This window comes from Nerophis lumbriciformis, linkage group LG09, assembly GCF_033978685.3.
Source record: "Nerophis lumbriciformis linkage group LG09, RoL_Nlum_v2.1, whole genome shotgun sequence".
In the NCBI taxonomy this organism is placed as follows: Eukaryota; Metazoa; Chordata; class Actinopteri; order Syngnathiformes; family Syngnathidae; genus Nerophis; species Nerophis lumbriciformis.
Window position 1 is genome coordinate 22,477,460 of NC_084556.2, and position 25,749 is coordinate 22,503,208.

The 25,749-nt window shown below is 40.4% G+C and overlaps 1 protein-coding gene across 1 annotated transcript in view; it reads left to right on the top strand.

Annotated features, from left to right (window-relative positions):
• Positions 1-2,675: 2,675 nt before the first annotated feature.
• The window catches only part of gria3a (glutamate receptor, ionotropic, AMPA 3a), a 267,421-nt gene continuing 244,347 nt past the window's right edge, over positions 2,676-25,749 (top strand). The window contains exon 1 of the mRNA XM_061962200.1: positions 2,676-2,806. The gene's annotated coding sequence lies outside the window, so the exon portion shown is untranslated. The remainder of the gene's footprint in view (positions 2,807-25,749) is intronic.

Consider the following 25,749-nt stretch of genomic DNA (forward strand, 5'->3'; position numbering starts at 1 on the left):
TATATACGACAGATTCCGCCCTCCAAAATAGTCTCTCTCTTTTTGATGAAATAACATTAGAGGAATTATTACGGCGTGTAAATGGGATAAAACAAACAACATGTTTACTTGACCCACTTCCTGGGAAACTTATCAAGGAGCTTTTTGTAATATTAGGTCCATCAGTGCTAAATATTATAAACTTATACTTTCCTCTGGCACTGTTCCTCTAGCATTCAAACAAGCGGTTATTCATCCTCTGCTCAAAAGGCCTAACTTCGATCCTGACCTCATGGTAAACTACCATGAGGTCACCTTCCGTTTATTTCGAAAATCCTCGAAAAAATTGTTGCACAGCAGCTAAATGAACACTTAGTGTCTAACAATCTCTGTGAACCTTTTCAATCCGGTTTCAGGGCAAATCACTCTACGGAGACAGCCCTCGCAAAAATGACTAATGATCTATTGCTAACGATGGATTCTGATGCGTCATCTATGTTGCTGCTTCTTGATCTTAGCGCTGCTTTCAAAATCGTCAATCATAATATTTTATTAGAGCACATCAAAACACGTATTGGTATGTCAGACTTAGCCTTGTCTTGGTTTAAATCCTATCTTACTGACAGGATGCAGTGCGTCTCCCATAACAATGTGACCTCGGACTATGCTAAGGTAACGTGTGGCGTTCCCCAGGGTTCGGTTCTTGGCCCTGCACTCTTTAGCATCTAGGCGACATCATACGCAAATACGGTGTTAGCTTTCACTGTTATGCTGATGACACCCAACTCTACATGCCCCTAAAGCTGACCAACACGCCGGATTGTAGTCAGCTGGAGGCGTGTCTTAATGAAATTAAACAATGGATGTCCGCTAACTTTTTGCAACTCAATGCCAAGAAAACGAAAATGCTGATTATCGGTCCTGCTGGACACCGACATTTATTTAATAATACCACCTTAACATTTGACAACCAAACAATTACACAAGGCGACTCGGTAAAGAATCTGGGTATTATCTTCGACCCAACTCTCTCGTTTGAGTCACACATTAAGAGTGTTACTAAAACGGCCTTCTTTCATCTTCGTTATATCGCTAAAATTTGTTCCATTTTGTCCACTAGCGACGCTGAGATCATTATTCATGCGTTCGTTACGTCTCGTCTCGATTACTGTAACGTATTATTTTCGGGTCTCCCTATATCTAGCATTAAAAGATTACAATTGGTACAAAATGCGGCTGCTAGACTTTTGACAAGAACAAGAAAGTTTGATCATATTACGCCTATACTGGCTCACCTGCACCGGCTTCCTGTGCACTTAAGATGTGACTTTAAGGTTTTACTACTTACAAATAAAATACTACACGGTCTAGCTCCATCCTATCTTGCCGATTGTATTGTACCATATGTCCCGGGAAGAAATCTGCGTTCAAAGAACTCCGGCTTATTAGTGATTCCCAGAGCCCAAAAAAAGTCTGCGGGCTATAGAGCGTTTTCTATTCGGGCTCCAGTACTCTGGAATGCCCTCCCGGTAACAGTTAGAGATGCTACCTCAGTAGAAGCATTTAAGTCCCATCTTAAAACTCATTTGTATACTCTAGCCTTTAAATAGACCCCCTTTTTAGACCAGTTGATCTGCCGTTTCTTTTCTTTTCTCCTCTGCCCCCCTCTCCCTTGTGGAGGAGGGGGGGACACAGGTCCAGTGGCCATGGATGAAGTGCTGGCTGTCCAGAGTCGGGACCCGGGGTGGACCCTCGCCCGTGTATCGGTTGGGAACATCTCTGCGCTGCTGACTCGTCTCCGCTCGGGATGGTCTCCGGCTGACCCCACTATGGACTGGACTCTCACTATTATGTTAGATCCACTATGGACTGGACTTTCACAATATTATACCAGACCCACTCAACGTCCATTGTATCTGGTCTCCTCTCCGAGGGGTGGGAGAGACCAGATTGGTCCTCTCCAAGGTTTCTCATAGTCATTCACATCGACGTCTCACTGGGTTGTGAGTTTTTCCTTTCCCTTATGTGGGCTCTGAACCGAGGACGTCGTTGTGGCTTGTGCAGCCCTTTGAGACACTTGTGATTTAGGGCTATATAAATAAACATTGATTGATTGAGTAGGAGGGACAACGAGACAATGGTTCCACATTGACTAAACATCGAACAACGTTCAGGTATTTACATGTAACTTCCACATTTTGCGTTATTTTGTGTCAATGATTCGTTTTTTCAGATCTGTGCTGAGTTCCTTTGACTTTCCCATTGTCGCGTTTGTAACCGAGTCTAGTAATGACTGAGACATGAGTCCTATCTAAATGGGCTCAGAGAAGACAACAGGTGTCGTCAATCATAATCACTCACATGAAGTTAAGAGGCCATGCCATGAAGCTAGTTTGATTTGATTGTAACTTTTCTACATCACCGAAATTGATCATGTATGTTGCTGTATGTATACTTTTGACCCAGCAGATTTGGTCACATTTTCAGTAGACCCATAATAAATTCATAAAAGAAAACCAAACAATTACATTATTTACATGACATAATTGACCCCGTTACATAAGTTCAAGGGATACAAAACATTTGACTTCTTATATTTGGACTATTTGTTTAAATTTGATAAAGTCAGATCGCATCAAATGTTAAATCTTGAAATATTGGTACATGTATGTTAAGCTTCCAACCACTAGAGGGTAGTGTTGTCAAAGCAGAGAGCGTTCCGTCCTGAGTGCAGTCTTTCTTTTAATGGTCAGACAACAGTGAAAAGTAGTAACATCTATTTGTCATTGGTAATATTCCACCCTGAACTACAGTGGGTCCTTGTAAGGTGAGCACAATCGTTTCTAGTACACTTGCTGATTGTATGCCCTACTTTCTTGCCATTTAAAATGACATTATTACAAGAAAAATACACAAATAAGTTACGCGTTCGAAGGGGTATGTAGTGGCTACTTTTGAAGTGATTATATGTCAACAAGACAACATAATATTTTCCTAATGCAGGCAACAACCACCCGCACACAAAAAGTAACTTGATGTTAACTAGGAAGAGGCAACCGCACACAATAAACTACACCCAACATGTAAGTACAGACTTTTTTGTATTCGCAGCACCATAACTGCGGTGTTGTTTGGTCAACACGCTTTTTCAACTGCCGCGTTTTACGACGACATCAACATATGGCGGTGCAACCTTAAAGGGACATTAGCCCATTACCAGAATATACACACGTGAACATTATTACGAACACATTCTCTCCTCATTAGCAATAACAAACAAAACCCCGCCCCATAATTTCCCAACGACTGCTGAGGACACCCTGCATGGTCAATCATTAACAACAGGTGGCACGCACCTTTTTTATTTGGAGTTTCATACAAATGTGTTAAAAATATATATTTTCAGATTTTATGATGATTTTTAATACAAACGTTTTTTCATGAAATTTTTCAATGGTTATACTTTCTAAGATATTATCAATAGCTAATGACATATTTTTTACCACTTCGTAGTTTAACTTCTTCATCAGCTACTCCCCCTCCGTTCATGTTGGTTATGTTGATATCATTTAGGCATACTTGCCAACCCTCCCGATTTTCCCGGGAGACTCCCGAATTTCAGTGCCCCTCCTGAAAATCTCCCAGGGCATCCATGCTCCCGAATTTCTACCGATTTCCACCCGGACAACAATATTAGGGGCAAGCCTTTAAGGCACTGACTTTAGCGTCCTCTACAACAGTGTTTTTAAACCACTGTGCCGCGGCACACTAGTGTGCCGGGAGATACAGTCTGGTGTGCCGTGGGAGATGATCTAATTTTACCTATTTAGGTTAAAAATATTTTTTGCAAACCAGTAATCCGCAAATAATGTGTTGTTGTTGAGTGTCTGTGCTGTCTGGAGATCGGCAGACTTACCACGTTATACTCTTCCATATCAGTAGGTGGCAGCAGGTAGCTAATTGCATGTGAATGAAGCAGCGGGAGGCAGCATGCAGGTAAAAAAGGTGTCTAATGCTTAAACCAAAAATAAACAAAAGGTGAGTGCCCCTAAGAAAAGGCATTGAAGCTTAGGGAAGGCTATGCAGAACGAAACTAAAACTGAACTGGCTACAAAGTAAACGAAAACAGAATGCTGGACGACAGCAAAGACTTACTGTGGAGCAAAGACGGCGTCCACAAAGTACATCCGAACATGACACGACAATCAACAATGTCCCCACAAAGAAGGATAAAAACAACTGAAATATTCTTGATTGCTAAAACAAAGTAGGTGTGGGGAATAGCGGTCAAGGAAGACATGAAACTGCTACAGGAAAATACCAAAAAAAGAGAAAAAGCCACCAAAATAGGAGCGCAAGACAAGAAGTAAAACACTACACACAGGAAAACAGCAAAAAAGTCCAAATAAGTCACGGCGTGATGTGAAAGGTCGTGACAGTACACCTACTTTGAGACAAGAGCTATATTGATGCACGCTTGGTTATGCTTTAAAGTCATATCCAAAAATTGCGACACCGACTTTTTATTGTCAATATCGGCTGCTGAGTTTCAGTTTTTAATTATTTCTGCTGGTGGTGTGCCTCCGCATTTTTTCAATGGAAAAAATGTGCCCTGGCTCAAAAAAGGTTGAAAAACACTGCTCTACAACCTGTCGTCACGTCCGCTTTTCTTCCATACAAACAGCGTGCTGGCCCAGTCACATTATACATGCGGCTTATACACATACATAAGTGAAGGCAAAGCATACTTGATCAACTGCCATACAGGTCACACTGAGGGTAGCCGTATAAACAACTTTAATACTGCTACAAATATGCGCCACACTGTGAACCCACACCAAACAAGAATGACAAACACATTTCGGGAGAACATCTGCACCGCAACACAACATAACCACAACAGAACAAATACCCAGAACCCCTTGCAGCACTAACTCTTCCGGGTCGCTACAATATACACCCCCCCGCTACCACCAACCCCCCCATGTCCCGAATTCAGAGGTCTCAAGGTTGGCAAGTATGCATTTAGGTCATATCCTTCCAGGTCAAAATCCATTCCTTTTTTAGTATCTATCCATGTTTCTGAGACAGCAATCACTTTGAAGTGTTCATTGAACTGTTCCAAAACAAATGCTTCACGTTGTTGTAGTTTGCATACTCCGCTAATAACCGTCAGTTTATTGTACATTTTAATGTTTCCGTTATATTGTTCATCTGTATAATAAAAACAATTATTCCTCGTATGAAAGACATTTTTTTTTATCTGGATCCTTATGTCACACCCCGCCTCGGGTGAAGGTAATGTAACCTTTGGAAACCAGACTTTCAAACCAAGGATGGCAAGGCACGTAGTTGTACAGTTTACAAACATTTATTTAAATCCCAAAAAGTGTCAAAAGGTGAACAACGACAGGAGGAAACAAAGCACCCACAATCTCAGTAGATGTTTGATGCATCAGGACAGAGAACCTCCTCTGGCAGTGACCGACAGCAGCCTGTCAGAAAAATTGCATTTACCAATTTAAATAGCCCATAGCCTCTCCCACTAGCCGGGACCAATTTGACAGGGGGAATTAAAAATACAGTTATTTTGTAAATTACACCATGAGTACATGTCTAAAAAGTATTCACATAATACTTTTGCATTTGTAGAGCAGTCATTTTTGTACACAGTGTATTCAAGCTTCGACAACACAACTTTCAAATGTCCAGTGTCCCTCTGCAACACCCAGCTCCTGAGAACCATGCTTCGGCCCAAATTAGGCCTAATTAGTCAGGGCAGGTGTGTTCACCAGCCCCACCCTGACTCTTTTAGTTACCTGTTCAGAGCCATGGTGAGTGAGAGGTTACAATTTGTTTGTTGAGCGCATACTTTTCACTGACTAACAAGATTGAATGTTTGGGGTTTGACCAAGTTGTGCTTCCCTACAAATGTGCACGGTTTGTAAGGAAGTCCAAGGTCAAACAGTGATCGTAGGGGGGCCAAACTGTCACACATGATCTGATCCCGGACTATTATGATCTATGATGCTGAAGGTTCTAAGTTCCATATATTCCTGTTCAGCAATCTTTTGTATTGTCCGATGAATGTCTATAAGTGTAGGTGAACGTGCACCTGAGTACAGATCTTCTTGTTCGGTAATCCCTTGGAGTGTTGTAATTTTGTAGTTGAATGTCAATGTTTGTTTTCCGTCAGACTCCATTATCGTTATTTTTGTGTTTTCTTTGGGAGTTCTAATATTTGTCCAGATCCTTGATGTCTTTGACAACTGGGACTCTTGCTTTTGGCCTCCATTCAGTTTTATGTAGATGGTGCAGTTGGCGCTCAAGTTCCCTGAATTTTCCACTGTTTCCTCAAGTTGCGTGCTTTCACTGCAATTTCAGCCTTGCATTTAGTGAGGTGCTCGTTCATGTACACATTTGTGCCTTTCAGCTTTTTTCCCAGTGTCAGCGATGCCATTTTGGATTTCCTGTTGGCACGCTTAACGATGGTGACTGGCGTGGGGTTGTTGCCTCTTCTTTTCAGTGAATGGTGTTAATATGGACATCAATTCCCCTTTTATTGCAGAAAGTTGACCACTTGTTGCTCTGTTGAAGCAGCTTTCATGTCATATGGTTCTCCTCTGTTGTCAACTGCTCTTGCATAGGATTGAGGATTGATGCATAGACATTCTGTCGTGTAAACTCATCCACCTCTTTGATGTTTGCCAAAACACTGATATGCCCCAGATTGGTGATATTTTGTTGTCTGGCATTGTCTCAATGCAGCCATCTCCTCCCTGAAGTTCTTCAATTCTGCTCAGTGCAAACCTGCTCAGTGGCCTAGTGGTTAGAGTGTCCGCCCTGAGATCGGTAGGTTGTGAGTTCAAACCTTGGCCGAGTCATACCAAAGACTATAAAAATGGGACCCATTAGCTCCCTGCTTGGCACTCAGCATCAAGTGTTGGAATTGGAGGTTAAATCACCGACTGCTGCTGCTCACTGCTACCCTCACCTCCCAGGGGGTGAACAAGGGGTTGGGTCAAATGCTAGGACTAATTTCACCACACCTAGTGTGTGTGTGACAATCATTGGTACTTTAACTTTAACTTCAGTGTTATCTTGTTGCATGGCATGCAACTGTTGGGGCACTGCTGCTATCTCCATTTTAATGTTCTCCACAACACTGCTATTGTCCCAATGGCTGTTGTCTTGCTGCTTGTCATTCCACTGTTGCTGCAATGTTGCATTCTCCTCTTTCAGCTTCTCCACCTCCCTTTTTTTTAATGCTGTGTTGTCTTCACTGAGAATTGCCATTTCTTCTCTGAACTTTCTGAATTCCATCATATCATTAGGAGACACTTTTCTGTCTCTGATCATTTGTTCTTGGAGATCTGCAACATCTTTTTGTACACCTTTGATAATCTGTTAGTGGATATTGTACTGTAATACATCGCTTTGTAGAGTTCCTACTAACGCTTTTAAGTCCGGTTCTACCTCTGGTAACGCTGTATTGCTCTGTTGACGACTTCTTGCCGTGCTCATGGTTGCTCGGCAGCGAAGTGAAGCTATTCGTGTTGTTTGCTCCAGCGGCAAGCGGCGGGCGGCTCTATTGTATTTTTTTTCACATACCTAGCACCGGCCAGAGCTGTGTCAGCCTTTCTTGTAGATCACTTGTGTGGTCAGAGGTGTTTAACATTTATAATACATCAGGAAGGCAGCATTTGTGTTTTACTATTTGTGTCAAGAAAAATGTTCTTCTTATCACTTTCTTGAGCAACCTGTATCAACAGTAATAAGAGCATATTAAATTAAGTAAAAAAATAAATAAAATAAACAAAATTCACCAATGTCTCTCACCTGTGTGAAGGTCACCGCACGCCACTGCTGCATATCTGTTAAGAATAGTACTTTCAAATTGACTTTATGAACCTCACTTGGTTTAAATGTTTGCATATGTTATCTCCGCTCATTGATTGTGTACAGAATGCTGCAGCCAGTAACTGAATTTGTACACATAAATAAATACATTTAAACTTAGCAGGTTCTTAATGGTATTTTAATTCCGTTTTGGGGTGCGTGAAAACAAAATGCTGTGCCATAGGGGGGATATGAGAGGAAATAATTCATTAATGAATGAACATTTTTATACAGACAAAAACTGATAGATCAATATATAATATTTTTGTCGTTTTTTCTTCAATGTTTGAATCATTTCATTTCAAAGACATAATTGATGAACTTGTAGTGCTTGGCCGAGTATTGAAAAAGTTACGACGCAACACCAACAAGCCCGCGTTGTCTAACTAAGTCAAACTAGATGTTTAATTCATCCTCCTTCTGTGTCATGCTTTGCCTAAAGTCCCTAAAGTCAGGTCCTCATGAGACCAGTCCTCATTCAAGTCTGACACAGCCAAACTGCTCTGAAAATTATCCAAATGATTTAGTCTCCATGTTTCAGTTTAATTATGTTCACATCACATCCATTTGTGCAATGTCTTTAATCGCGGCATCTCACCATCTTGTCCTCGTCTTTCCTAAGTTGTTCCGGGTCAGAGGGTCCATGCAAAAACTTTGCTGCTTTGTGTGATGACAGTTGGATCCAACGGGTGTCAAACACCACTGGCGGTGGAGGTGGTGGTGCTGCATGGTGGCAGGCGACGCCACAGGCAAGAGCAGTGACCATGGCAGAGCACTGGGAGATAGACAGCCAGATATATTTATGCTTAGACGCACGCAATAATGATGGAGCATTGTTCCATGCTAATTTTTTTTACTCTACTAAATGTAGGGAATGTTTGCTACTGCTCGTCCCCACTAAGGTCGTATTTTGGCGCATTCATTTTAAAAACGCTTCACGTTTGCTTTTTTTTTCTTCATCACTGATTATCACTCACTGCAGACTTCGAGAAAAAATAAATAAAACATCACTTACTTGTACAAGGTCTGCTGTTTGTAGGATGCCGACTGCTAGGATGTTGGGGCAGCAGGGCATGGTGGGTAGAGCAGCCGTGCCAGAACTTGAGGGTTGCAGGTTCGCTCCCCGCCTCTTGCCATCCAAATCACTACCGTTGTGTCCTTGGGCAGGACACTTCACCCTTTCCCCCAGTACTGCTCACACTGGTGAATTAATGAATGATGAGTGGTGGTCGGAGAGGCTGTAGGCGCAAACTGGCAGCCACGCTTCCGTCAGTCTACCCCAGGGCTGCTGTGGCTACAAATGTAGCTTACCACCACCAGTTGTGAATGTGGAGTGAATGAATGATGGGTTCTCACTTCTCTTTGAATGTCTAGAAAAGCGCTATAAAAGTTTAATCCATTATTATTATGTTCATATTATCTCATTTAGGTGATGAATGACTCATAATCCTCACAAAGAAACGGGGTGGTGGGAATGGAGGATCAAGCGTCTTTTCGTGTTTCGGGTCCTAAATGGCTGTCAAATTGTACCAATTTGTCGGAATATCTACTCAGACGTCTCATGTCCAGGTGAGATACATGATTTATGATCATGAATAAGGAAGTGAGAAAGCAACAGACCGTCCTGTCCAGCCACTCAGGCAAATCATATAGTTGATGTAGATGCCCATATCTGCTGTACAGTTTTACTTTACAAAAGAGAAGTGTGGGATTCTTCTCTTGTTGCTTATTTGTATTTGACTTTATTAAATGGAGTTATTTAATGTTTGGTGCCGCCGGACTTGTAGCAGGAGGGGATAGACAGAAAAAAAAGAAGACAGAGAGGGAAATTGCGGGGACAAGAGGGCGATAAGACATAGACAACAACAACAACTTCAGCAAATACTATATGTACAAATATGATACGAAAAGTGAAGAGACGAGAAGCAGTTAGTGAAGTAAATATTAATAAAACAGAAATGACAATGAACATTATTGCACTACAAATGGAGCAATAAAAACACCAATAGAAATAGCACCATTGATAATGAATAATAATAATAATTACATCTATTATCAAGAATACACTTCTTTCAAATACAACAATACATACATGTAATGATAACTTGAATTACAAAAGATATCAGATAAATGGAGGGGAAGAAAGAGAACTGAACTGTATTAACCTTGTAGATGATTAGAATATACCCTAAATCGTATAAATTATTATTAATTTACCTTATAAATAAATATCAGGGACACTTATGGAATTGTTGTAGTTCCCATTTTGTACAGTAGTTATTTTTACTTTAATGTATTGTGTCCTATGTCCTCATAGTGTTCTGCATCAAAAGTATGTTATTCCAAAATGACAAATATTAATATTAAAATCTGAAAGTGCACCTTTCAATAACGTCTGGATCTTAAGGAATGTAAAACTGTACTTCTTCAAATAGGTCAGCACCTACATGTGTAGTTTATTTTCACTTGACTGGAAACTGACCAAAGGAGACAAGTAAGTCTTCATCTTCACACTGACACAAAGCTGCTGTCATGTCAAATTTTAACTCTTTATCTAGAAGTTTGTCACTTCACCCTCACACCTTAAACTCAGGCTAACAAAAAATAATTGAGCAAATTGCAGGATGACAGTTTTGAGAAGTGCACATAAGGATAAGATACGCTGCAGATGTTAAAACAAGCCATTAAACAGGACGTGAATCGTGAAGTTAATTGAAAAGCAATAAAATGAAAGCTCGTAATTTTAGACGAGGTGCGTCGAGAGCCTCGGTCTAAAAATTTACAGTGAGCCATAACTACAAGACGGATATTTAAATAGAAAATATGTCATTGTGGACTTGAATACCTCTCAATTGTTGTGCTATGTTTTATTGTGTTAACCTTTCTGGAGTGCAAAGTAGACAAGCAATGTTGATTCTCAGGAAGGTCACAGGCATATAAAAGCTTCCATTGTTACACACACCATCCATTACCCCTCCCACATACTTCATTATTGATACTTGTTAATTAGTATTCCCTCAGGTTGTCTGCTCTTTTACTGGCTTCACGCAGGTTGGGAAATAACAGCAAAGTGAGCTTCAGAGGGATCTGCTGAGCATCCAGTAGTAAACACTTTTTATAGACCACTTTTTCCCCTGCAACTCTTAAACCCTGACTAAGAATCTATAAGGACATGAGATGTGTGCAATGTGTTGTTTTTGTTTTTTTAAAGACACTGTTTACAACTGGATTTCTCATCTTTAATTACCCGGCTCCAGGCTTCATTTATGTTATCTGCCCATGGAGACTGAGGCGGTGCATGCATCAGAGCAGCCATGCAGAGCATCCCAGCAGGCTTCGGCTCTAATGTCGCGTTCCATAGCCGATTTCACGGCACAAAAAAGGAATGAAAAATGTTCCTAAATAAATACACAACCCCTGACACCTAATTATGTACGATATTTATTGTGGATGTGCATCACGAGGGACACCTGCAGTATGCCCCATCCATCCATTTTCTACCGCTTAATCCTTTCGGGGTCGCGGGTCCTGCAGTATGTGATAGTGTTATTTCATTACCAGTTTGATACCATTAATCATTCAATCCTGCGAGATAAGATGGAAAGATATGAAATTAGGGGGCTGGCTGGAGACTGGTTAAAAAGTTATTTAACAGGGAGGGTACAGTTTGTAAAAGTAGGTCAATATTTATCAGATACTTGGCATTGCTTGTGGTGTCCCCCAGGGGTCCGTGTTGGGGTCAAAACTGTTTAATGTGTATACCAATTATATTTTTATTACGTCCAAAGTACTGAAATATATACCATTTGCAGATGACAGAAATATATTCTACAGTATTGATGACTATAATGAGCTCATAAATACGGTGAACAAGGAACTAAACATGATAAAAAAATGGATGGACACAAATAAATGATCCTTGAATATAAAAACAAAACTAAACTAGTGATGTTTGATAATCTCAACATAATGTTTGAACAGAAAATAAGTATTAATGGTACCCAAATTGAAATTGTGAATTGAAATGATAACACAATTTTGGGAGTAATAATTGATAGTAAACTATTATGGAAACCTCATGTCAGACACAAACAAAAAATCTCCGAAAGTCTCTCAATTATAAACAAAACAAAACTACACCTTAATGAAAATGCACTCCGTACTTTATACCGCACCTTGGTACTCCCATACCTTACATACTGTGTTGAAGTATGGGGGAATACTTACCAGAACACAAATAATCCTCTGATCATATTACAGAAAAGAGCAGTGCGGATCATTCACAAGGTTGTTTTTTAACAACATGCGCAGATACTGTTTGTGCAATCAAAGTTGCTAAAAAGTGACGATCTTGTTAAATGTGATACATCGATAATCTTAATAAAGCATTTAATAAATTATTACCGCTTAACCTACATAACTTGAGAGGCTTTGGATATGTCTTATTGCCGAGAGCTCAAACCACTCGTAAACCTTTTTGTGTGTCTGTATGCGGAGTAAAACTCTGGAACAAACTGGACTTACAACACAAGCAATGCCAAACTATTAATGAATTTAAACTATTATACAAACATCGGGTCTGGTTCAAATATAGACAGGAGGGTCCTTAATTTGAATTGCTGTTGTACTCTGTTCCATAGTGTTTACATGTGCTCAATGTTTCCTTACCATCGTCAGGATATTGTTGATTACCATTATTGATATATTATCCATTACCATTGTTGATATATTATCCATTACCATTGTTAATATATTATCCATTACCATTGTTGATATATTGTCCATTACCATTGTTGGTATTTTGTCCATTACAATTGTTGGTATTGTTCATTCTTCTTACATTGTTGATACAAATTATTGTTACAGTGTAATAATTTGTTACCTGTGGTAATGCCACTATGATATATAACATTTGTATTATAATCCTTGAACAAAGTAACAGTGAAGCTCAATGTATTAATCACTGAATGGAGAACTGGGGGTGGGATTAAATAAGGTATCGTCCTCCCACTCCCTTTCAGGCAAAACTGGATCATCATGCTTACATGTTGAACATTTCCTTTTGAATTATTATTATATGTTGTCTACCTTGTACTTTGTCTGTCATTGCCTGAAATAAATAATTCAATGAAATGAAAATTAATGAATTACATCTCATCTCATTAGCTCCATAAACATGTGCAGTGTACAGTAGGGATATTCAATTTAAAGCGTTTTGGGGGCCTTCTTATTATTAGTCTTATTTTGTATATTCCGGAAAACCGCAGTTCTTGATTTTGGTCAATTTATTTTGTCTTTGTTTTAATATTATTCTTTTTTTTAAGAATACATTACTAAAAAGACATTTCAATGCCTACTTGCTACACCTGTCTGTCATAAAATGAGATTTTGTAACTTGTTTTGAAAAGGTTTTTGTTGTAATTACTATACCAAATAATACACTGTGAGAATCGGTTTGAAACGAGAATCGGGTTGAATCAAGAATCGATTCTGAGTTGAATCGTTACCCGAATAATCTTAATCAGATACAACCTTAAGATGGCCAAAGATTCCCACCGCTAATATTTATTTTACATTTGTGAAATTTCAGTGATTTTGAACACAAATGTACTCGTCAAAATATCACTTTCGCGTTTTTTTTTAAAAGAAATATCAATAAAAATATGATCTTAACAAAATTTGTTGAATGCTCTCCTCAGCCACACGTACTCGCCGTTCCTTTTGCCTAAAAGCCGTACTGACTAGCAGGACAAGCTAGTATAATTAGCAGCAAAGTGGAGAGCCATCAACGTTGTGGCTCTGATAGCGAACTATCTAACTAGCAAGCTTGTTTCGGTGCTTCAAAATAAATAGACGAAAAAAAGTTAAGTAAGCTGACCATATTCTGAAATCCCAAAAAGAGGACACATATATGCGTGCCAAGGCGGGCAGCACTCTAAGGCCGGGACTAGGTGAAAATTTGCCAATGATACTCGAACGTGCTTTATAAATAATCTATTTATTTAAATAAAGCATTTTTCCTCCTCTGTTGACAGCAGTGTTGGCGCTAGGAATTTTCAAAATGGGGTCCCACAGTAAAGTTTTGGGGTCCGGTCCCACTTTTTTGTAAGCGTTTTGAAAACAAATGACAAATGTATGCATTATCCTGTTATATCTCACATTCTATATTGTGTTTTGGAAAAAGGTTGTCATAAACGTTACTTAATTCATTAAAAAATAATAATACAAAAGAAAACAAATGTGTATGCATACGTAAATTTATTAAGTTATAAACATTCATTCACTTTCTTCTTTCCTTCATGGATCTAAACTTTACAGTATAAAAGTGTAAAAAGTGTTTTGTTTTGGTCATGAAATGATAATGGTGTGCCAGGGCATACATACATTTTATATTTAACGCTTAAATCTCTGAAGTCTACATCAACTTCAGATCTATTCCTCATTTCAAAATGTTTGTTTTTTTATGTTTTTTTGTTTGTTTGTTTTTTTGTTTTTGTTTTCCGCCCTTTTTTGTCAAACAAAACTGTTTTTTATGTCAAACACACAAAATATGCAAAATCTTCCACCAAAATAATTTTTCAAAGTGGAATATTTGATGTGAAGTAATCGAAACCTTTGATAGGTCAATAATTCATAATAACATTGATTTTGATTCAATATTATGTTTTGAGCAATGACCGTTTGAAAGAAAAAAATAACAGCTTTGTTTTATTAGTCAACATTGCAACTGTTTCTAAATTACATTTCACCTTTAAGCTTTTTTATTTCACTTTTGTTATGTTTTGTTTATTTTAATAGTATTTTTAGAATGTGCCGTGGGCCTTTAAAACATTAGCTGTGGGCCACAAATGGTAAAAAATGAAAAACAAATCTGCGTCCTTTCTGATTTCAATGCGTTAAAAAGACACAAAAAGTGTGTTAACGCCAACACTGGTTGACAGTATAACAAAATAAGTCACAATTATATTCTGTAACATTCACAGTTTTGGAAACAAAGTGCAAAGGTAGAAATATTCAAAATAACCTCTTGTATATAATCTAAATATAAATAATGCCTCAAAACAAGTTAATTAAATTTAAACACATAACAGCAGACGAGCTCTCGCCCTGCACAGCTGTTTTGTGCTTTGTAGTGTCGATATGGGCTTGTAGATCGTTGGCCCCTTTATTTGCCACACATATATATATATATATATATATATATATATAGGTTCCTGCTTTGCACACAGTGCATTCTGCTTTCCTTGTGTCACTGCCAGGACGAAAACACAGATACTTTTCCCGCAAATCATCCGTGAAGTTGCATTTACGTTTCGGCTTCTCTCTTGTGTTCTGTCTGTCTCTCGACTGTCTCGCTCTCTGTCTCTGCCCCTCCCTCACGAATGTTGCTGCGTGCGCACACCTTCGCAATTTGTTTTGTTTTAACCCCTTCTTAACCCTGGACGTACATTGAAAATACACGCAACCCTAACTCAAAATACCGGACATTTGAGGCATTTAAGAAACCCCGCCCGGACAGCCCGGACAGTCCCGCAAAAGAGGACATGTCTGGGGAAAAGAGGACGTATTGTCAGTCTAAGTTAAGACCATGGTTGAGAGCACCGAAACAAGCTCGCAAGTTAGCATCATCTAGCTGGCTTACTTGCTGTTTCCTGCCTTTGCTCTCCTCGCCACAATGTTGACGGCTGTCCACTTTGCTGCTAATCATATTTGGATGATTACAATCCGAACATCGTTTGTTCTGAACCAGTTGTAGTTGTAGAATATTTAATTGGAGCCATCGAGAATGTATATTTTTGACGTGACGGATTGTAAACAGAGGTTACGACACTGGAAGTATATTACCCGAGGGGGCGAGTTCTTTGCATGCATGTTATAGAATTTTAAATTACATTTTTAAATGATAATAATGGTAATAAAATTATCTAGTAATGACACCAAAAAATATGTGGTGCATTACATGTGACATTTCAAAAAGACAGCCAAAATAGGTTGGTAGATAATAAATCTAAAAGTAAAAAATAGTGTAGAAATGCACCTAATTGCAGGAAATGTTGTCTTGATTTTCAAAATTTTGGGGGAGGGGTTTGCGTGGCAGCACTTCTTGCTGATAGAAATGTTCCCCTTTTTTTCCCCTCAATTTTTCTCCTTTATTGTCAAAGGGTGCTCACATCCCTGTCAACATCAGTTGTCAATTTGAGCTATGGATTTGATCAGCTGTCCTTTTGTTGACTTAATTATATTATGTGACTGATGAGTGACATTGCAACTGTGTGTGCGTGTGCATGCGTGTGTGTGTGTGTGTGCGTGTGTGTGTGTGTGTGTGTTTGCACTCTGTTAAGTGTGCTACATGTAACACTGGATCTGTCTGTATTTAGGCCACTCCACTCCCTCAGGCTTACAACTTGTGTAATTCTGTGGGTTATAACAAGCTATCGCTATATCCTGTATGTATACTGCTTCATATATAATTCATACATGCAACAAGGTTAAATTTACAGGATGTATTTTATTGAATTAATCTGGTTGCTGTATGTTTTATTTAAATAATGGGTATTTTTCCTTCCAATTTACAAGTTCATGCAGGCTCATCATCATCATCATCATGAGCTGCTTGAAAGGAATTCTATCAGCGACATCCCCTAATTGTGCCCACCATATGGCCAGCTCTTAACGACCATCATATTTAATAATTAAAAAAAAAAGTTGTTGAACATTTACGGTCACTTGAATGCCAACACAGAGGTTGTGTGAGGAGATTTATATGCTGCAGACAGGTCTCTCTGGTGCCCATGTTTTAAAGCAATCTAATTAACAAGGCTGTGTTTTAGTCCAGGGAAACCGTAATGCATAGACTGGCTTTTACTAGTGGTGGATTTGTTGTATGCCAAGCACTTAAATTACATTTCAGTCTTTACAGACTGATCCTGTTCTGCTGTGCTTGTGTTTTACAGTCTGAAGGCGGCAAATATTTCTATACACACATGCACACATGTGGAGAAATGCCTGGTCCATCAAATCCAACTGTAGGTATACTGAATACTGTAGTAATCCACTAGTCTAATAGAATGCCCACCACAGCGAGTAAGCAATTACTGAACAAAACACCCCGATTGGCTTTATGTAAAGCCCAAGAGAGTGTATTTTTAACCAATAACCATATCTCTATAAAGTTAAAGCACATTACAGATGAATGAATGGGCTTTTGAATTACGCACTATAATAAAAATGTTCATTTCAAAATGTGTTATGATGTCCGTTCCAAATTAAGTTTACCAGGAAACAGGATACTGCATATTAGCTTCGTTGAGCAGTGCATGTGAGCGATATTACTATGCAGAAAATGCAGCACTAATAATACAATCTCCAATGATTTTTCATCCTGTCTCCAAAGCTTTGGTCTGCAGCAGAACATCAACTTCCCCACTCACTGTAAAGGACACACACCTGATTTGGTTTGGTGTTCTGGTGTAAATGTTTTCAATGCAACTTTTGATTCGCTATCCTACTCCGATCACCTGCTAGTATCTTTCACTGTCAAATTCACTTTTTTTTTTTATTTAAAATTTGCAAAATCAAGGACATCAACTCTGACGCTCTTTCCACCGCCACTGACAGCCTCCCGAGCATAGACTCTCTTTCCTCTGCCGATGAACTGGTCACCTGCTACAACAATAATCTTCATTTACTACTTGACATGCTGGCTCCAGTGAAAAACGGAACTGTCTCTTTCACCTGGTTTACTCACACACTCCGCAAATTAAAAAAAACAAGAGATGCCAACTTGAACGTCTCTACAAAAAAAAAAAACGGACTCACTTTTCACAAGGACATGTATCTAATACCTTCAACATTACAAAGACTGCCTGAACAACACCGAATCATCCTACTATACATCTTTAATCAGTTCTAATGAAGGCAACTCCAAAACACTTTTTTCTCTTCTCGCCAAAATTACCAACCAACCGCATTCACTTCGCTCTCATATGGACTCGTCCGTTTTTTGTTGTTCCCTTATGCAATTTTCCAATTCCAAAATCACCAAGATTCACCAGCAACTTACTTCCCCTCAGCTACAGTACACCCTCCCTGCCTCCCTCATCCATTCATTTTCTAGTTTTCACTGCCTTCTCAGTTGGACATTACTGCACTTATCCATCGACCTGTCATTTAAATCCTCTCCCAACTGCTTTGGTTAAAGTACCAGTAAAATGTAAAAACAAGCTGCCTCTATATTGAAGCGATTATCATATATATCTGATTTATAACACCAAAAGACTTACAAAGTTTTCAAGTAAATAGATATCAAAATAATATCAATCTCACAGAAATTCACTAGCCATTTTGAAAGATAATGAGCTAGCCAGCCACGTGATCCGTGACATAGACGTGGGAACCACAGATCCCTTCCCCACCAACAACAATGCAAATTATGCAGACTTTGTGAGAGCCAAGAACAATTACTTTGTGTACTTTATTACTTATGATCCAGAACCTTATATTTTTAGCCTGAATATAAGAAGGATGAGCTACAAGTTTTAAAAGCCGTGTGTTAAACAGATCCAGCTTTAGTGAAACACTAAGCATCATGTAGCACTAGTGTTAAAGGGGAATTGCACTTTTTATTTTGCCTATCCTTCACAATTATTATGTGAACAAGAACACACGTCTCTTTTATTTATTTATTAGGATTTTAAAGATGGGCAGAACGGTGTGACAGGGCCTCACAATACGAAGGTCCTGGGTTCGATACCCAGGCCGGAGTCTTTCTGTGTGGAGTTTGAATGTTCTCCCCATGACTGCGTGGGTTCCCTCCGGATACTCCAAAGACATGCACCTGGAGATAGGTTGGTTGGCAACACTAAATTGGCCCTAGTGTGTTGGCCCTGCGATGAGGTGGCGACTTGTCCAGGTTGTCCCCCGCCTTCTGCACGGATGTAGCTAAGAGATAGGCTCCAGCACCCCCCTCACCTCCGAGAGGGACAAGCGGTAGAAAACGGATGGGTGGATTTTAAAGATGATGTCTATCTGTGTTGGCCCTCCGATGAGGTGGCGACTTGTCCAGGGTGTAACCCGCCCTTCGGCCGAATGCAGCTGACATAAAAGCTCCAGCACCCCCCGTGACCCCAAAAGGGACAAGCGGTAGAAAATGGATGGATGGATGGAAAAAACGCTTTCAAGATGCGGCTAATGGGAGCCACTGTTGTAGCCTTCAAAGCCCTTTAAAACAATTTCAAAACCCTCCATCAACGTTTTGTATGCATGCTGCAAGTCTATATATAATGCAGTAACAGACGCGTTCATAACAATATGTAATATGTTCAATATGTACAGTATATTGGTCATTTAAATCAGTAGCAGGACTTCCTTCTCCGGCGCATTGATTTCCGTTTCCATAGCAGCGCACAGCCGACTTTCGGCATCTACTGTGTGTTCCTACTCCCACAAACAAACACGCAAGTGTGTGTTGTAAACATGGCAAACTTGGTTACAGCCAACGAATACGACCATGTTTGGACAAATGAGGATTTACAACATTATCTTTTTGAAGCTGAATATACTGAGGTTGAACTGCTGCTTATAGAAGCGAGCACAAAGAAGAGGGTAAAACCTTGGAGCAGATGGAAGCTGAGAGTGAGGTAGGTGCGATTTGGTCACGCTGCATATCTAGAACTTTCGAGCCAAGCAACGCCGAATCAACTGGAAACGTTCCCGGCCAACTGTAAATATACTCCTCCCCTCTTAACCACGCCCCGCCCCCAACCACGCCTTCCCCCCCACCTCCCGAAATCGGAGGTCTCAAGGTTGGCAAGTATTGTGTTGGCCCTGCGATGAGGTGGCGACTTGTCCAGGGTGTACGCCGCCTTCCGCCTGAATGCAGCTGAGATAGGCTCCAGCACCCCCCGCGACCCCAAAAGACAAGCGGTAGAAAATGGATGGATGTTTTTCAGTCAGTACAGATTGGTGTCTTATCGCATTGTGTTGTGCATTACAAACTCAAACGTATTTTATGCTGACGTAGCATATCTCTTTCTGTAGTTAGCTTTTACGGCTAATACCAAAGCATGCCGATGTGTTATTACGATAGAAAAAGAGTTCCTCCGTGTTCGCTCTTACAATAACAATGTCGCTACAGTTTGGTTATAATACAGGTTACGGAACGTAAATGAAGTATTGATGATTTGAATGCATTTTTAAAGTGATTTAAAGGTAGAAATGATTGCTCCCATTAGCTGCATTGCTAGACACCTAGAACAAGATTTGTATATGTTAGAAAGCGAAAAAAAAAAAACTTTTTGTTTCTCATAATGATTGTGATTGATAGAAAAAATTCTAAAAAAAGTGAAGTTCCCCTTTAAGTGCTAAACAAAAAATACAAACTACAACATAATAAAACAACCACTTACTGTACAATGTCTGCTCTCACTGTGATGACAACTAATAGGATGTTCATACCTTCCTGTTGAGATGAAGAATTAATCATAATCCACACTGAGGGTTAAAAAGAAAAGTTGCTGCCTGCATGCTCTGTTTTCGGTTGTCCTGTCTTTGTTTCCATCTCTGGGTATACTGTACATTAAATGTTACAGATGAACAACTTTCTGATTTATAGCTAAATCATCCTATTATCCAGATGAGAGGCATGGTTTATAATCTAGAATAACTTTTTCCAGCAGGACACCGGTCAGCTCAATGCTGCAGCATAAGATTGTTGCCTCTCTGTTATCAATGCACTGCTAAAAATTGATTGTCTGCATTAGCTCTTATAAAACTGATAGTATATATCTATATCATGAATCAATTTAAGTGGACCCCGACTTAAAAATGTTGAAAAACGTATTCGGGTGTTAACATTTAGTGGTCAATTGTACGGAATATGTACTGTACTGTGCAATCTACTAATACAAGTTTCAATCAATCAATCAAATCAATATTGCTAATATTCGGTTAATATTCAGGTTACGATGTGTAAATAGAGTATTGTTGGTGGGTTTTGGATGGTTATTTAGAGGGCTTTGTGGGCGGAATTGACTCAATTGTTGACTTTTTATTTGTTTTATTTTTTTATTTAGAATGTATAAAAGAAAAAGAAATAGCGGAATATTCAAAATGGGTGTTTGAAATGAAACACAATTAAGCATATAAAGTCAACTTCTTTTTCCATTCTACTGGTACTTTTAAGCTTGCCTCCCCCCACTGATCCACCTCATCACTAATATCATCTATTCTTCTCACTACTGGAATTGTTCTCTCAAATTTCAGAACAGTAGCCATGACACCAATTCTTAAAAAGCTGACTTAGATCCAAATAATTTTAATAATATTTGTCCCAGTTCAAATCTACCATTAATTTCGAAAATCCTTGAAAAACTGTCTTCTCCCAGCTTCACTCCCACCTACTGTTAGATAACCTATATAAACAATTTCAGTCTGGTTTCCGCCCCTGCACAGCACTGAAACAGCACTCGTGAAAATCACAAACTATCTCCTCCTGGCAGTTGATTCTGGTCTTCTCACTATCCTCAATATCCTTCTGTTCTATGGACTGGTGCCTTAGTGTGGTGGAACAGCTTGTGAGTCTCAATGACCCTGAGAGCTATGCTGGCGAGGGGCTGTACCCCTGGTAGCTCAAAGCAAGCCAGACAGGTCAAAGGCGAGAGACCAGACAAAACCCAGTCCACTTAGCTAGCCTGGCAGCAGGGGCTGGTAGGCTGAGTTCAGGGCGTGTCGGCTGTCTGTCGCCCGGTGAGCAGAAGAGCACATCGCCAATGGTCACGGGGCAATAGACCTAGATAGTTGGTCACTGCGGGGCAACCCACAAACTACACCAACTGTCACACACTTGTGTTTCGATGGAACCTGTAGTAGTGGGTCCAGAGGTGGAAGTTTGTCTTGGGCAAGCATGCTGTCACAAAATTCTGCCCCGGCGGTCTCCATTATGAACATCTCTTCTCTCCATGAATTCAAATATTATGCCTCCACGACTGGCAACTCGGGAGCGCTCTGTTCTCAAGAGCGCTGTCGTTGCTCGGCAAGGCTCGCGTGTACGGCAAGCGCGACCTGGTCGACATCCTGCAACTGCCACATATACATCCATTGCATGCTGGAATGTACGTTCCCTTGTCGTTGGATCTGAGATGGACTGTGCCTCACCTTGCAAATCATCACTCATTGATGCAGAATTACTTCGCCTCAACATCTCTATTGCTGCCCTTAGTGAAACCTGTCTGACCGGCGTTGGCTCTGTCCAAGAAAAAAAACTACACTTTATTCTGGAATGGTTTCCCAAATGGCGACAAAGCAATACATGGCGTTGGCTTTGCAATTCAAAACAAGCTCTTGTCTTAAGTGGAAAAACTTGTGCCTTCACCAAAACTGTAGCCCAGTCACAATCATAGCCACTTATGCCCCTACACTGACCTCTGACCTGGATTCAAAGGAAACTTTCTACAATCAACTTAGCTCCATTACTCAAAAGAACCCCTCAACCGAATGCCTACTGATTTTTGGGAACTTCAATGCCTGAGTGGGTGTGAACTCCAGCGTGGCCCAACATCCTGGTAGACCATGGTCATGGCAACATGAATGACAATGGACAAAGTCTGCTGGAACTCTGTAGCACACACCAACTCTGTATGCCCTCTTCCTTCCTTCAGGGCTCAAACTTCTCCAAAGTCACCTGGTGTCACCCTCGTTCTAAATACTGGTTATCAACTTGACCATGTGCTAGTGAACGTGAGCACTTAAAGGATGTAACACATTGCCGATCACTGCATTCCGCAGACTGTGACACTGATCACGCCCTTGTACGTTGATAAAGTTTCATCATGCCAGGCCCAAGCCCACTTCTTGCCTGGATGTTTCTGCTACCTATACTCCTGCACTGCAGCATGCATTCCAATAAGTACTCGTGTCTGGCTATGCCGCCTCATCACTGCATGCATATAACATTGACCCATGCCTCTCACCTGCGGACATCACCTCTGCCTGGCAGCACTTCCACTCTATCACCACAAAAGCTGCATTTTCCACCTTTGGAAAGCTATCCAGGTCAAAGCCAGACTGGTTCAAGGCTCATGCCAGCCTGCTACTACCAGCAATTGCCTCAAAGCGCTCAGCCAGACTGTCCAAAACGTCCTAAAGGCCATTCATACTGCCATGCAAGAATACTGGAACACACTATGTGACTGTATCGAGTCATGTGCATCCAGTGGCAACATCAGAGGTGTCTTCGTAGGCCTGAAAGAAGCTTTGGGCCCAGTCCCCAAAAATTCCTCTCCCCTCCGTTCCCTAGCTGGTGAATCCCTGACTGATTTGGAATCTCATCTGACATGTTAGGCTGAGCATTTTAGCATTATCTATGGCCAGCCTGTCACAGCCAACACACTGGCAATCACTGCTGCTGTCCCTGAGCTCCCCCCTCTGACTGACCTGGATGCTGATGTCACCATTGAGGACGTCAAATCTGCCATAAACGCCCTTAAAAACCACAAGTCTCCCGGAGCTTACGGCCTCCCTTCTGAGGTTTTTAAAGCAGGTGGGGATGCGCGCGTCTCTGTTTTACACCAACTGTGTGTGTCTTGCTGGAACAATGGATATCTCCCAGATGTCTTTTGAGATGCTAACATCACCATCTATAAAAACAAAAGGAACCGTGCAGACTGTAACATCTACAGAGGAATTTCTCTGCTCAGTGTTGCCGGAAATATATTTTCTCGAACTGTTCTACCACGACTACAAGTCCTTGCAGACCATATCCTTCCTGAAAGCCAATGTGGGTTTCGAACCGTTCGCTCTACAGTAGACATGGTGTTCTGTGTTCGACAATTACGGGAAAAGTGCATTGAACAACAAAAAACGCTGTTTCTGGTGTTTGTGGACTTGACTAAGCCTTTGACTATGTCAGACGATCTGGACTCTTCTTTGTTGTGCAAATACTTTGCTACCCCCCTTAACTGCTGAAGATGATTACTGAATTTCATGATGGCATGAATGCAACGGTACAGTTTGAAGGCACTCGCTCTGACGAATTCCAGATGAGATGTGGGGTGAAGCAGGGTTGTGTTCTTGCTCCTACCCTCTTTGGAATATTTTTATTTGCCCTACTACGTCGCGCTTTCCCCGAAGACTCTGGCATCCTCTTACATACCCATAGCTCTGGACTCCGGGCTAAGACCAAAGTACGTCATGTCATGGTGCGTGAACTGCTTCATGCTGATGACGCTGCCTTCGCCACCCACTTAAAGGCTGAACTACAACTTGTCTGCACATCTTTTGACTCTGCATGTCAAGAGTTCAGCCTGCAGATTAGCTTACAAAAGATTGTTGTACCTGCCCAACCTGCAACCCTGAACCCTGCTATCTCCATCTCCAACACACCTCTATCTGTGGTGGACAAATTCACCTACCTGGGATCCACAGTCTCCAACACCAACAACCTTGATGCAGAACTTGACATGCGCATTGGAAGGGCATCGTCAATTTATAGCAAGTTGAGAATGCGTGTCTGGCACAACAAGAACCTTTCTTTGCTCTTCAAAGTATGTGTTTACCACACATGTGTATTTAGTACCCTACTATACGCATCGGAGTCATGGACAATATACCGCAGGAATGAACATCGCCTGAATGCATTTCACTTCCGCTTCCTTCGTTCCTTACTGGCCGTTTGTTGGAAGGACCATGTAACCAATTCACTCATACTACAGAAAACAGGCTCCATTGACCTGTACACAATTCTTTGCCAACGACATCTCAGATGGGCCGGGCACATTCATCGTATGGATGACGCTCACCTACCCAAACTCTTATTGTATGGCGAGCTAGCCAATGCTCCGCGCAAACAATGACGTCCCTGCCTACGTTTTAAAGACGTAATCAAGAGGGACCTGAAATATTTCTCCATCAACATTGACAACTGGGAGGCTCTTGCAAGTGACAGATCTAACTGGCGTGCAGCAATTAACAACAGCTGCAGAGTCTCTCAAGAGGCATACGAGCCATTCTTGGAAGAGAGAAAACGGGAAGCAGTTTGTTGCATGCGACAGGAACGGCCATAGTAGTAACTATCCTCATCCTCCAAGATCTTTGATACCATTTCACACACTGTCCTCAATAGACTTCACAATATTGGCATCACAAACACACCCCTTCATTGGTTTAGATCATGTCTCTCCGACCGCACTCACTTGTTAAACTCCGTTCAACTTTGTTCATCCAACTCTCCTGCGTCCTCGGGCTCTGTTGTGGGTCTCGTGCTTTTCATCATTCTACATACATTCTACCTCTTGGCAATATTTTTCCTCTTCAAATCAAGACTCGAAACACACTTATCCCTGACTGCTTATTCACTTATATTTAGCTACTGTATCTTTGTTGTTGTTATCCAATGATTTTATTCATTAGTTTTCTTTTGTATGGTGTCCTTGAGTGCCTTGAAAGGTGCCTTATAAGTAAAATGTGTTCTTACTAAATGCATACTGCTGCTGTGAACAGCTTCACAATGAGACGAAGCAGGTACTGATTGCCAGGCTTAAAAAGCATATCTAGGCATGACTCAATCGACAGTACTTTAGCTCTAGAAAAAAGTCTGAAAGTTGTCTATTTGTGATCTACAAAATCATACATGAAAACAAGGGCTGTCAAACGATTAAAATATTTGATCATGGATAGATATTCTTTTTCCTCATTCATAAGTGTACTTTAGACTGTATAATTTAAAAATGTTGAATACCATGACTGGACTGATACGTTTGTTTTAATATTTTGTATTTATTTTTAAATATGATTTTTAAACAGCTCAACACAAAATGAACATAAACACGTTTTTAATGACATAAAAAAAAATACTTGAAGTCTGTTAGTGTCTTG